We start from the raw sequence: 13,034 nt of genomic DNA, 5'->3' as shown, positions 1-13,034 counted from the left end.
GAGTGCCGTACAGCTTTGGATCGGAGTTTAGTGAAATTATTGAAAGTTCTATCAGACGTATTATTTATCGATATTGATCGCGTGTCTACTGCGATATACATTATTAATTTATTGTCCAGCCCTACGTTTACTGTCACAACAGCAGCTGCTGCTTCTGCATGTCTTTTCTTGATCCCATGTTGTTGGTTCTTTACCCTCCTCTGCCGCCGACGCTCCAGTACGCTGAACATTCCCGCAGAAATGCCAGAGCAGCTGAAATTACACCTTGCCACCAGATTGCTGTCACCCTGGAGCTCAGTCTAAAAGACGGCCCTTCAAGGCTGATTTGAGTCTGAGAGAATCGACTTCCAACATCTGATTCCACCAGAGCCATCAAGCCGTCACCCGCCTGTAATCAGCATCACCCAGGAAGATGTGCAGCATGGCGGGCCATCTGCAGCGGGCTGGACGGTATCTGTGGCGCTTCGCGGCTCTCCAGGCGTCTGTCCTCTGAAGCCTGATTGCCTCGCGGAGGTCCAAATGGTCCAAATGCCTTTTCTCTGCGGAGAAAATGAGGTTGAGGTGGGCCACCCGGTCGCCTAGGAGGCTCAGAGCCGCCGCGGCCCGACTGGAGCCCCCGACCCCCAGCAGATTTCTAATGGATTTGAGGCGTTGCAGGCAAACACGCAGCTGGACACCAAACAAACTCATCAGTGGAGCCCAGATTTGTGGCTCCCCCATCGACCCACACAGCTCTGCCTCCTGCACCTTTAATTAATTTTTTTTTTTTTTTTTTACCGTTTGTGTTGAGAATTCCGATCGGAAAAACTGAAACCTCTGCCATTCTTTCTACTTTCACCCCGTCTTGAAATAATTTGTCATAAATCATTTCCAAGAAAAAAAATAAATAAAATCTTTTCGTTCACCAAGAACCTTGGAAATAAAATAAGAGATTGAACACCATTGTCTTTTTCCACTTTTTGCTATATTACAACCACAAAAATATTTGATGTAACAAAGCCATAACAATGAAGCACAGATTTGTGAAGTAGAAAAATTGGTGCATAGTTTTCAGATTTCTTTCACAGATCAGAAAAGCTTGTATTTGTACCCACTTATTGAAATCATTACCTTGTAGGAAAACATTTTTATCCAATTTCAGCTGCTATTTCTGAGAAACAAGAGTGGGAGATTTTTATTTTATTTTTTAATTCTTTGAAAAACCGCTGAAGCACTTTGAGACTGGATGGACACCAGCTATTGATTCTTCCCAGAGATTTCCAGATAGATTTATGTCCTCATTTGTTTGATTGAAACAACATTAACCTCTGACCTTTACCTCTTGATAAGTCACTTTGTTATAAAGATAAACATAATAAAAGGTCACACATCAGACATGTTCTGTCTTAGGTTTTACACACGACTGTAAATACCTTCTGAAAATGATTAGTTTCACCAAAATTTTATTTGGGGGCTCCAAGTAAAGGGAGTTGAATACATCTGCATGTCATACTTTGTTTTTTTCATCGGTAAAAGCCATCAAGCAAAACTTTGTCGGTTTGTCTCATAGAATCATAAAAAGTGCATTCAGGTCCAGTTCCAGAGGTCTCAATGTTTTAGCAAAGCTACATCATGGAAGCAATATTTAATTTATCACATGACAATTCAGAACAAGCTTAATAATTTCCGTTTGCTTGATTTATTGTTTATTGGGTTTTTTTTCTCTCTTTTTACCAAAAAGTGGATGATAAAAGTCTTCAGTCTTTGGTCTCAACTCTCCCTTTTATTGAAGAGCAGTTTTATTAACAGACTCCATTTGTTTATTTGTCTTGAATATCTAAACTGTCTTCCAGTTCTGGTGTTAAATGTTCATTAGAATTTGAAGTTTAGTGATTTTTGAGAATGTGTTCTTTGTTTTACTTGAAAATGGTCTCAAAATGACAATATTGCCATTTATTGCAATAACTTCTGGGACAATTTATATCCAGTAAAATTTGCCATTGTGACAGGCCTGCTGTCACTTCATTCTACTTTATAGTTTTTTTTGTTTTTCTATCTACCGTACTTTTTTTTTTTTTTTTTTTTTTTTTGGGAACTGAAAAATAGCTCACTTTCATTTCCAAAATCAATGTTACAAGGCTTATAAGAAATGTTAAAAACCAATGAAGCTGGCATTTACAAGAAATAAAAAATAAAAATAAAAGTGTCAGGTTGCTAAAAAGCCTGAAGTCAAAGTGAACCTGAACAAAGAGTTGATCTTTGGGCGCTTGCCACACGAGGGAAAGTCGTGAGCGAATGTCCCTGGCAAAAACGGCTTCTGGCTTGGCAAGGTCTTCGCTTTTGTCTCGTGGAAGTCACGGGGTATTGATTCACACTTCAGGTGTCTCACTCTCCCTCTCTCCGTGGAGATGGGGCTCGCTGCGCCGCCCTTATCTTGGGCGGCGGCGTATTCATCGTGTGGTGAACAATGGGGCTGAGGAACGATGCGGCTAAATTGTTCTGAATGACTTTCATAAGCAGCGGGGGCCGGTGGCCTGTAGGAGAAAACAGGCAATAAAGTTTAGAGGATATTGAGGGCACAGGGCCCTCTCTGCATTTAAACTTTAATTTGACAGTAACGCCTGATAACAGACCAATTAAAGACATATTTCTACTGTGTTTGTGACCGAGTGTGACCTTTTTAAGTTTCAGTTTTAAAGTAATACGTATTAAAAACAATTTACTCCCCAACTTTAGGAAGTAATCCAGATACTCAGCAGTACACACAAATGCTTGGTGTAGAATAGCACTGTAAGCATTCATTGAACAGTTGAAACAGTTTGTTCAGCTTAGTGCTGCTGCCACAGGACAGTCTGAGGCAGGAGGAGTTTGAATCACAGTCCACCATTAATACGCTCTTATCCATGCAGGGTCGCAGGCTGGCTGCTGACTCTCCACCCAGGAAGAGGCTGGATCCACCACAGGCTCTTGAAGGCAGAGGAGTTCTAGACATGGGAACAATCAAATGGAACGCCAAGGGACACTTCAGATTTTGGTGTTGTTGCTGTTTAAAGGTAAGTGTTTTGTATTTTCTTTTTTACCCCAGTTGTTATCTCTCTGTCTTCAGGCAATAGAAATCAGGATTCAGTCTAACAGCTAACCTGAAAGAGGCCAAGGCAAAAAGCTCCGGTTTCAAAATGTCAGATAATTATGAACACTAAAACAGTCATTATGCCATCCTCACCCGGAGTTTTCTAGTTTTCACCAGTTAAACAGAGCAATAGCGATGTTCCAATAAACAGATCGTTATTTTCTTTCTTTCTTCTGACCGGTGCCTTCTGTCTTCTCTTTGACTTTTGTAAACCTGATAAAAACAAAGCATGGTATTAGCTAGCATCGCAAACTAGCTTGTTACAGGCTAACTGAAAGCTAACTATGCTAACTACTATGCTAATGTTGGTATTAGCACAAAGAAGGAATGGTGCTGATAAATACAAAACATTGTATTAGCTAGCATCGCAAACTAGCTTGTTAAATGCTAACTGCAAACTAACATGACATGTTCACAGCTCACTGAAATGTACAAATTAACAGACCATCTTTACACAAAGAGAAAATTATGTTATCATAACCCAAATATAATAATACATTTCTATTACTGACATCAAAATAGTTAATTAAAAAAAAAAATCTTAATTAATTAATAAAAGAATAATCACCTGTTCAGTATATTTTCATGTTTGTCATGGTTAAGTGCATTTTTTTAATCAAATAACTTCAAAGTGCCCTTGATAACCTTTCACTCACAAAGAATCAAACATAATAGATATTAAGCTGAAGAAATCCTCAAAAAGCTTCGGTACTTTGTGAATGATTGTTGATGTTTCACAGAATGTTACTATTTATTTAAATTTTTTTTAATGTATGGACTAACATAAACAGTCCATTTCAGATATCCCAGTAAATGTAGCAGCAGAAAAAAACAATGTGACAGCAGTCATACTGATATAGAATATCTTTAATATTACTTCTATGTGTGCAGTAAGTAGCACAATGGAGACTTGAACTACCTGCAACCTTAATATGAAGGTTTTCAATATTTCACTTTTATCCCTTCAGAACCTGCTAAACTGACCTGCTGGCGATGCCAAGAAGAATCTAGAAACAAACGTGACATTAGGCCGCAGATTTGGTAAAACTTGGATATCGTTTAGCCCAGGTGAAAAACATAAACATGCGCGGAGCTGATCAGACCTGAAAGCATTAAGAAAAAGAGAGAAAACTCCAAAGATGAATCACCATAGAAACAGATGAGCAGCTCAAGGTGAGCTCTTCTCAGATCCGAGAAACAGGAACAATGCTTTGTGGAGGTGGAGAGCCGAAGCGCGTTCTGCAGCGTGAGCATACTAACCGCCGCTTTAACGCATCGCACGGCTGCAGCTGCTGGTCCAAGGTTTCCACTGCTGGACCGACCCTCTTCCTGTAAGACGACACCGATCCGTCCCAGAATCTGGAAGACCCGGCCACGGCGGGCTGAAGTGCAAAATTCAAGCAGATTTTTATTTGAAAGCGATTCGATCTCGGTGTTTGAAAATCGTCTGTGAATTTTCTCCTTCGCCCGGTTCTTTAAGCAGATTGACCCACATAACTACCAACTCCTGCTGGTTCAAAATCGCATTTCCTACAGAACAGTGAAACTTAACTGGGTGCTTCATTTTTCCGCTCACAAATTGTGTGCAGTTCACTTTGGATCAGATTTTCCTCTGCTCGCCGTTCAAACGTAGAGCCACGTTAACGTTTTATCAGGAAATACAAACTATTTGTAGGCATTCATTTTAAACGCACCAATGAAATTGGTTGTTTTGTTCCCCATTTCACTATTATAAACAATATCAGTGGTCAGTAATAATAAGACAAATGAAAATAACGAATTGATTTTATTTTTTATTTTTTATCCCACTTTATAAAAGTAGATTTGCTTGGTTCAAACCTAATATAATATATATGTTTTTAATTTTATTTGAAGGTTTGTGCTTCAAGTTTTCAGTTTTTACAACAACAACTCTACTGGCAGCAGGATTCATGAAGGACACTGAACTGTCAGAGGATTTAAGACTATGAAAACTGAATATTTGAATCCAACCTACAGTCTTAAAAATAGTCCAAATGTAAACAATCGCTATAAAACAGAAGAAGGTTTGAACTTGACTATTGCTGAAGCTGAGAATTACCTGATTGAGTTTTAAATGTTTCTCTCTAATCACAAGGCATTTCATCTCCACTAGCCAGAAGGTAGAAGCAGTCATGAAGACATTTATATCATCTTCAGAGTGTGTTTGCTTTAATTCAGCGTTTTAATAACTTTCATTTTACCACATAGCTGAAAACTACACTTCAAACCCAGTCATTTCAAAGTGACCCTGAACTTTTCTGGAACTTTTCTGGAACTTTTACTGCATTTACCATCAGAAGAAGTTGGTGCTAAATTATTATTATTATTTTTTTTAATAAAAAGTGAATTTATTACATAAACATATATTCCTCACATTGAACCATTGAAAGTGAGACTGAATTCCAGACATTAGTCCTGTGTTGTGTCTAACTGGGACGGTTTTGATATTTGACTCTGTGCTCTTGTGTCGTGGCTTTAGTTGTTTTAAGTATTTTTCTCTTGAGTTGTCATTATGCCGTTACTTTCATTTGAGTTTGTCTAATGGTAGCCATGGATACTGATGAACCAGTGAATGGACTTTCCGGACCCGGGTGTCTTCACTCTACAGTCTCTTGGGACACACTCACTGCTCTCCCTTCCACTCATTGTGGAACTACTGGCACCGACTGACTGGACCTCTGTTGAATTAGGTCTGTTATGTTAAAGGGGTGAATATTTTTGAAATCTTGTATTTTGTGTTGCATGTTTTTGTAGAACTCACTTTAATGTTAAAGAGTTTTTAGGTCAAATTAGGCAGATTTTGTTGATGGTGATTGAGTTATGAAAGCAACAAAAAGGTAAAATATCCAATCAGGTGAATATTTTCCATAAACACAGTTTCAGAGTTGAACCAGAACTTTTTCAGTGCCCTTACTGATGAACTGAAGGCTGCAGGCTGGCCTGTCATTTTCCAACAGCAGTTTATCCAGCTTAGTTAAACCACACCTCAAAATATTTCTAAGGCATTTGGTTTTCTTCAGTCCTTCTGATAAACTGCACATGATTTTCTGGAAGAGTGACTTGTGTAAATACTGCCTGAGTTGTTGTTTCTTTTCTTTTGATAAACACACATTCTCTCCTTGTTTTGTTCTCTAGCTGATATTACAGCCGTCACAGTGTCTCTCTCTCTCCTGAGCTTTTAAAATCTAATAATTAGTCTGTGGATCTGTCATGTTGTGCTTCAATTTTTCTCTCTCTCTCTCTCTCTTTCCTAATACGCAGGTTGGATTCAGTCTCTGTTTAATGTCACTATAGGCTGAGTGAACTTTTTTTTTTTTTTCCCCCAAATTAATTCCCTGTAGCAGCGTGTCTCATTAAATTCTGCAGTTAGGTTTACAGAGAGAACAATGCTTCATGCTTTGACAAGCCCCGTGTTACAGTAGCTCTGTTATAAAAGGGGGAAGAAAGTTGTTGAAGGGAAGGATTTATTTGGTTCATTCTGACCTGACAACATGCTCAGTTTTATACTTGTGCACCCACAGAGCGGTAGATGGGCTTTCTGGAAGGCGTGCGATGGCTTTTCTGCCAGAGGCCTCATATTGGGACTACCTGGTGATAGAATAGACTGCAGCTCGACAGGGATCTGTGGCTGCAAATCATTACAGATACAATCCAGCTGCAGCTGCTTTCAACTTCACAACACACTGTGCTCGTAAACTGTTTTGGCTTTAACTTATGAAAAAAGCAAGAACTAAGTTTGACTGTATTTACAAGAAAGCTTTAGCCGTTCTTCAAATCTCAACATGTGAATTTGCGTATTTCACGCGTGAGCCGTTCTGTTTCTTTGTTCTGTTTCTTTCTGTTTCTTTCTACTCCTAGCATATCTGCTGCCGGTGGAGTTATGGAGAGCGGTTTTGGATCATAACCAAGTTTGAGTTTTTGCCAAAATTAGGGAAAAGTTAAGTCCCTTTGGTAGCATGAACTCTACAGCAACAAAAGGTTTTGCATGTTAGCTCTGGATCAGAAAATAAAGGCATCCTCCTCCTGCGAGACACTGAATCTCACTTTAACCTTTCGCAGTGAAGTGGTTGTGAATATATTAGATAAAAACAAGGCACATGCTCTCTGAAAGGAGCCGCGTGAATGGCTGTGGACAGATAAAACCGCGCATTGTGCCTGCGCCGTGCTTTGACTGGGACCATAATGAGGTAAATGTAAACATGTCAGGCTGCTGTTATGTTCCTATTGCGCTGCATCCTGAAAACAAGTTTGGATTATATATTTCATTTCTGGGAAAAGCATATCCAGTAACGGACCGTATTTATTCATGCATGGATAATGACACGCCTAATGATGTCAGCTCCATCACAAGAGTCACAGAGGCATAAATAATATATGAGTTAATATCCGGCTTTATTTGGCTTATGTAATCAGTTTGACACTGTAAACTAGAATGTACTGGGGAAATATGTTTATTAATTATTCCATCAGTTGGAGCCTCCTGATGGTTTGCTCTCTGAGCAGAGAAAAAATGTTCATATAAAACGACTTATTGAGCTTTTTTATAAATGCCTAACACAAAACAGTGGGTAACTGTAAAAACCAAAAACATTTGACATATTTTGTATAAAATGAACAATAGAAATACATATAAAAATGCATACCAATTACCACTGGGCGATATGGCTTAAAAAAAAATCTGATTTATTATTTTAATCTATATTTTCTCCACTTTTTAAAACTAAGCATACATCACAGATTACAAAACATGTTTTGTTTTTTTTTTACTGACTTTTCTTTAAACCATCCATTCTGTGAGTTGACCTGAATTCACAGTTGAAATAAATTAGAGCTAAGACAATAATTGTGTTTAATCAATTATTGAAATAATTGTCAACTAATACAATAATCGATCACTCGTTAACTGATGTATACAGACTCAAAATAGTCGTTTTGCTGAAAGTATGTATCTGCAGTCATGTCTGCAGTCCACATGACTGTTTTTTTTTTTGCCCTCTCCACCTCTGTAGGAGAGTTTTGTTCTGAATTTACTGAGCTGACAGCCTCAGTTTATTTTTCTGTTTCTGTTGTTTGTTTTTCATGTTTGTGCATCTTTTTTCCCCCTTTCTTAACTTCACATTGGGTGAAATTGTACCTTCCCTAGGAGGTTATTTTCGTTGCCACATCTCATGAGGCACAAACACTATTTTCAAATGCAAATGATCAATCAAGGCATCTGTATTCATTCATGACCTAAAAGGGGCATTGAAATCAGTCTTGTGCATGTGTGTGTGCAGCCTGAATATGATTGGGACTCATAAATAAGGACCACTGCTTTGTAAAAATTTGAAGAAAAAAACCCCCCCAAAACAATGTGGATACACACGTCCGCCTTCACATATAAATGGTTTTTAGTTCTGCTTGCAAAGACTTGCCTGCTTTTGAGCTCAGGATTCGTTTCATGGTGGATTTCTGCTGCTGTTAGATGGGGATTTACGCACTTGTCATCTCGAAGATCAGGCAGTAATATTCCACTTTAATCATTTTCTATAAAGTCAGAGCAACTCTGAAGCAAACTCCAGCTTTTGAGTGGCTGTGCAGTTTATTTACATGTCGGCTCATTATGTCAACTTAAACCAAATTGGAACTGATTTCCTGTTTTGATCACCGAAAGCTTCCAAAGTGATACATCAGCTTAAGTTGTTTTGGTAAATTTAATATCTGTTAATATCTCAAAATGACACTGATACAGTCCCTGTTTTCAGATTAATTTAAAATACTTGTATCCACAATGTTGGAACAGATTGAACCATCTGTTTAGTTTTTTTTTTTTTCTTCTTCTCCTGAGCTCTTGTTGGAGAATTAAAGCAGAGCAGTTTATGGTTCAGGATATGAAAAGATCTATCTGGGTGTTTCTGTGATAGAAATCTCATTTAGTAGAGGTGCAGGAACTCCGTAATGAATAAGTTACATTAAAAATATAAAAGCTGTGATGTAGTCCAGGCATGTCTCCTACACCCCTCGACATGAAAGCTGCATTTACTCCACAGCCTTTCAAATTGCTACTGGAAATCCACTTGCATTCATGGTACTTGTATGAGCTACACAATGTTATTAATATAGCCCCATTTTATTCATTAACTTTTCTCATTCAACGCGGTGCAACAAATGGGTAAAAATGTAGAAATTCAACTAAAGGCACTCAACAATAGCAGCCAAGACCTTGGACTGCTAACAGAATAAACTCGACAATTTCCTCTTTAACAAACCTTTGACAACTTCTGAGAAGTGGAAAGTCAAAAGAAAGAAATCGGTCCCAGAGGAGAGAGCTATTCCTCTGACATAATGCTTCAGCTTGGAATAACCTTATTGACCCTTTCCTCCTAACATCATGCTCATCAGAAAGCGGCCCACTCTGCCGTGACGGATGTCAAAACAACCTATGTGCCAGTTCACTCCTGGACGGCTTGTCAAAAACCCAAAAAGTTTGTAACCCAGTATTGCTTTATTTACTTGATTATTGATCATAGGGTGCTTGTTGACTCTGAGAGCAGCGTTGCCTCCGCCTGTCCCATTACTGTACTACTGCTTCTGCATCCCTGCTACTACTAATGTACCCTCTACTACTACTACTTCCTCCAAAGTTAAATCCAGTTTTAGTTGGAACTTTACACTGCAGAATAAATTGTAAAAGCAAAGGCAGAATATTTATTTGATTGATGTTGTCTTACTGACTATCTTTTATGTTGTGTGCTGATGTATTTGCCCTCTGTCAATTGTATCCTCTCTCTCTCTCCCAAAATGTAACATCAATGCCAAGAGTTGTGTTTTCCTCTAGTGGAGAAATGTTCCTTGATTTCAAAACTTTGGATGAGAAAATGCTTGTAATTCCAGTTGAAGTGAGTGTAGTTAAATTCAGCCTCCACATCTACATTGTTTCATTTCATTGTTTACAAGTAGTTACTGGGTCAACCTGGGACTGAGGTTGTTGTAAACAGTCAGAGTAGGACAGGGTTATTGTGACATTGACGAAGTCGATGGCGAACTCTGCTCAGTCGTAATGGAAAACCAGAGTAGAGTTCAGCCTATTGGAGTCACTCTGTTAGGTGCTAAAGGAAAAGGAGCACAACACCTTCCATGTTTGGGATTGTATTGTCATGTTTGGGATTGTGTTGTCATGTTTGGGATTGTGTTGTCATGGTGATGTGTAGTGTTTTACGTGGATTGCCATGTCGGAGTATGTTTTAGGTTGTACCATACCTTCTCTAAACGTCTCTCTAAATCAGGGGTGCCCAAAGTGGGTCCTTGAGGGCCAACATCCTCCATGTTTCAGTTCTCTTCCTGGTGGTAGTAACAACCTTTTCAGCAGGTCAATGTTCTTCTTTGGCCTTCCAATGAGCCATCATTTGGTCCAGGTGCATTAAACTAGGGAGAGAACTAAAACATGCAGGATGCCGGCCCTCAAGGACCCACTTTGGGCACCACTGGTCTAAACTGTTTGCTGTGTTCCTTGATCTTTGTGCTTCTATCTGTTCTCCAATATTCTATGCAGCTTTTAACAGCTGGATTAACACTGTTGGCTCTATTTACTAGTTAACTTTGTGCAACAATTGCTGTAATTGGATTTTATTGGAGGGTCTCAGAGTAGTAGTAGAGCTTTGGATGGCTTTATTCCCTTAATAATAAAAAAGTAACTTTTTTATTATACTTTGGTTAAATTCAAATTTGTCAGATTATCTGATGGGGCTAAAACAAAAACAAAGGAATCAGGCAAAGGGAAGCATTTTTTTATTCACTTTAAGACCAAACTATCCGCCAGCCCGTCTGGATCTGTGGCTGTTTGGGTTCTCTAGATTTTATTACACTTGTGGATGTTTCTGTGGATAACTGAGCAAAATAATCTAACTGAAACTTAAAAAGAATCATGCCCCATTTTACGTAGTTTGAACACATTAGCATAAAGAATCCGTACGAAACGACAATTTCTCATTTGGATTGAGCACACCTCTCTGCTCCTAACCGATTTTTTCAGCATTGTGTATAAATACTAAAACCACTGCAGGCACACTTCACTTGTCATTTTCTTCACCTTTTAAGGTTTTCCTTTTCCATTTCACGTGGAATTTTCTTCCTGTCACAACCGAGGCACTTAGATGCTGTCATGTTGTCAAAGAGATAAAATGGCTTCATGCTTTGCGAGCTTTGATTCTCCATAGTCATCTGTCTTCTCATTATGTATGTTTGTTTCCCGCTGCTTGTTGCCGTTGCCGTTTCTCATTGGAATTCCATCACTCTCATCAAATCTTTGGTCATGATCCACAAGTAAACAAACAACCACCAACAGAAAAAGAAATAAAGATGTACACGCAGAAAAACAGAAAAGCATCCAAATGAGCGTCTTCCAGCAGTGAGCGGCGTCAAATGACAGATGATTTTTCGTTGATGAATGACATTTTGGCTTGTTAAGCAAAAATAGTGTGCCGCATCTTTCCTGCTTAATCTCACCAGAAACCAACAAAGCCCACATGGTTTTATTTCCCCCCCCACTGCTGATTAATTAAGCGTGTTCCAAGGTCGTTCCCCATCCTCTCTGTTATTAGAGAAGGCTAATTGCAAATGAAAGTGAATCAGCAAGGCATCTTATACCATGTAATCAGGTATTATATAGTGTTTATTAATGACGATTTACCCACTGGATAGGGAAGCCAACACATCGCCGTGTTGGCTTTGAAAATGGAGCTGTTGTGGCAGATATAATTGAGCGTAAAGATCACTTATTAAGCACCAGTTTCCCTGACAACAGCAGCTAAACCAGTAATACGGAGAAGTAACTGATGTCACCTTTAAACGTCTCAACATGTTCAACAAGGAGGTGTTATATTTAAAGCTGAGATTATCGATTACTAAACATTTCACAAACATATATTAGTGGAAGTTGTAACGCTTTAAATTGCAGCTTCAGAGGCTTTAGGATGGTGAAATCTTTAGTTTGAATGCAGCTTGTTTACAGAGTAAAGCTGAGCATTCAAGTTTCGGGGTGATGGTAGAAGGAACACATGACTACTTAGCGCAACCACAGCAAGATCTGTAACTTTGACTGTCAATGCTACAAGAGAAGAAAGGAGAATTCGACATGTGGGACTCTGTCATGCAGCCAAAACCTTTCTCCAGTTTGATGGGTGTTGTTGTCCATCACTGTCCTGCAGTTTAACGAACACCTGGTAGATTTTGAGTAAGCCGTGACGTGCGCCACTATGATACTAACTGCATCTAGTAGCCTAAAATAAAATGATTATTTACATTGGGCTGAAACGTTATCTGACATGTTGTATTTAGGCCTGGTTTGATTCCCTTATAGTTTTGGGTTCACAGACGACTCCATGGCAAAGAATAAGAGACAGAAACTCACGGCCTTGTTGGAGACGTTCCCAGTCATTCCTGTGGCAGTCAATGCTGGGGGGTGGCATCATTGCAAAATAATGGAAGGAGGACAATTCTTCATGAACTTTGAGGCATGTTTTCTCACAAATCTTATTCAAGGATGTGCTAACATTCAAATGGGCAGAGCTTCTCCTTTTTTCTGAGTGTTTGACATCATTAGAAAGTTTCAAATCCACACCTTCAGAGTCTGTAAATTATTTAGAATTGTTCCTTCTTCCTGGTTTTGTTGTGGCCAGTCACATTTAGTTTCATCTGGGTTCTCACTCACTCCGTCTACTGCAAGCAGAGACATGACTTACATAATATCACAGTTTGGTGCCTCCACCACCATGTCTCACTACTTAGGATGACACTTTTGGTCACTTTCCCTTACGGTTGCCTTCCCTCTTTGTGCACACTGATGCTAAACATGATATTCGTTACTCACTGATCTGCGTCTACAGAAGTCATCAAAGACAAGGTGCATAAATTCACTTCAGCTGGT

At 39.0% G+C, this 13,034-nt stretch overlaps 1 protein-coding gene and 1 long non-coding RNA gene across 2 annotated transcripts in view; one reads left to right on the top strand and one right to left on the bottom strand.

The window, feature by feature from the left end:
* The window catches only part of cdh8 (cadherin 8), a 374,224-nt gene that overhangs the window by 152,925 nt on the left and 208,265 nt on the right, over positions 1–13,034 (top strand). The window contains exon 8 of the mRNA XM_044135659.1: positions 2,889–3,032. The gene's annotated coding sequence lies outside the window, so the exon portion shown is untranslated. The remainder of the gene's footprint in view (positions 1–2,888; positions 3,033–13,034) is intronic.
* On the bottom strand, positions 2,890–3,412 carry LOC122842114. Its single transcript, XR_006372492.1, has 3 exons — positions 3,203–3,412; positions 3,060–3,119; positions 2,890–2,963 (listed from the first exon to the last, which is right to left on the bottom strand). It is a non-coding gene; the product is annotated as an uncharacterized LOC122842114 (long non-coding RNA).

This window comes from Gambusia affinis, linkage group LG02, assembly GCF_019740435.1.
Source record: "Gambusia affinis linkage group LG02, SWU_Gaff_1.0, whole genome shotgun sequence".
Lineage (NCBI taxonomy): Eukaryota > Metazoa > Chordata > Actinopteri > Cyprinodontiformes > Poeciliidae > Gambusia > Gambusia affinis.
The sequence above is the reverse complement of the archived record's forward strand: the minus strand, read 5'-3'. Positions and strand labels throughout refer to the sequence as shown.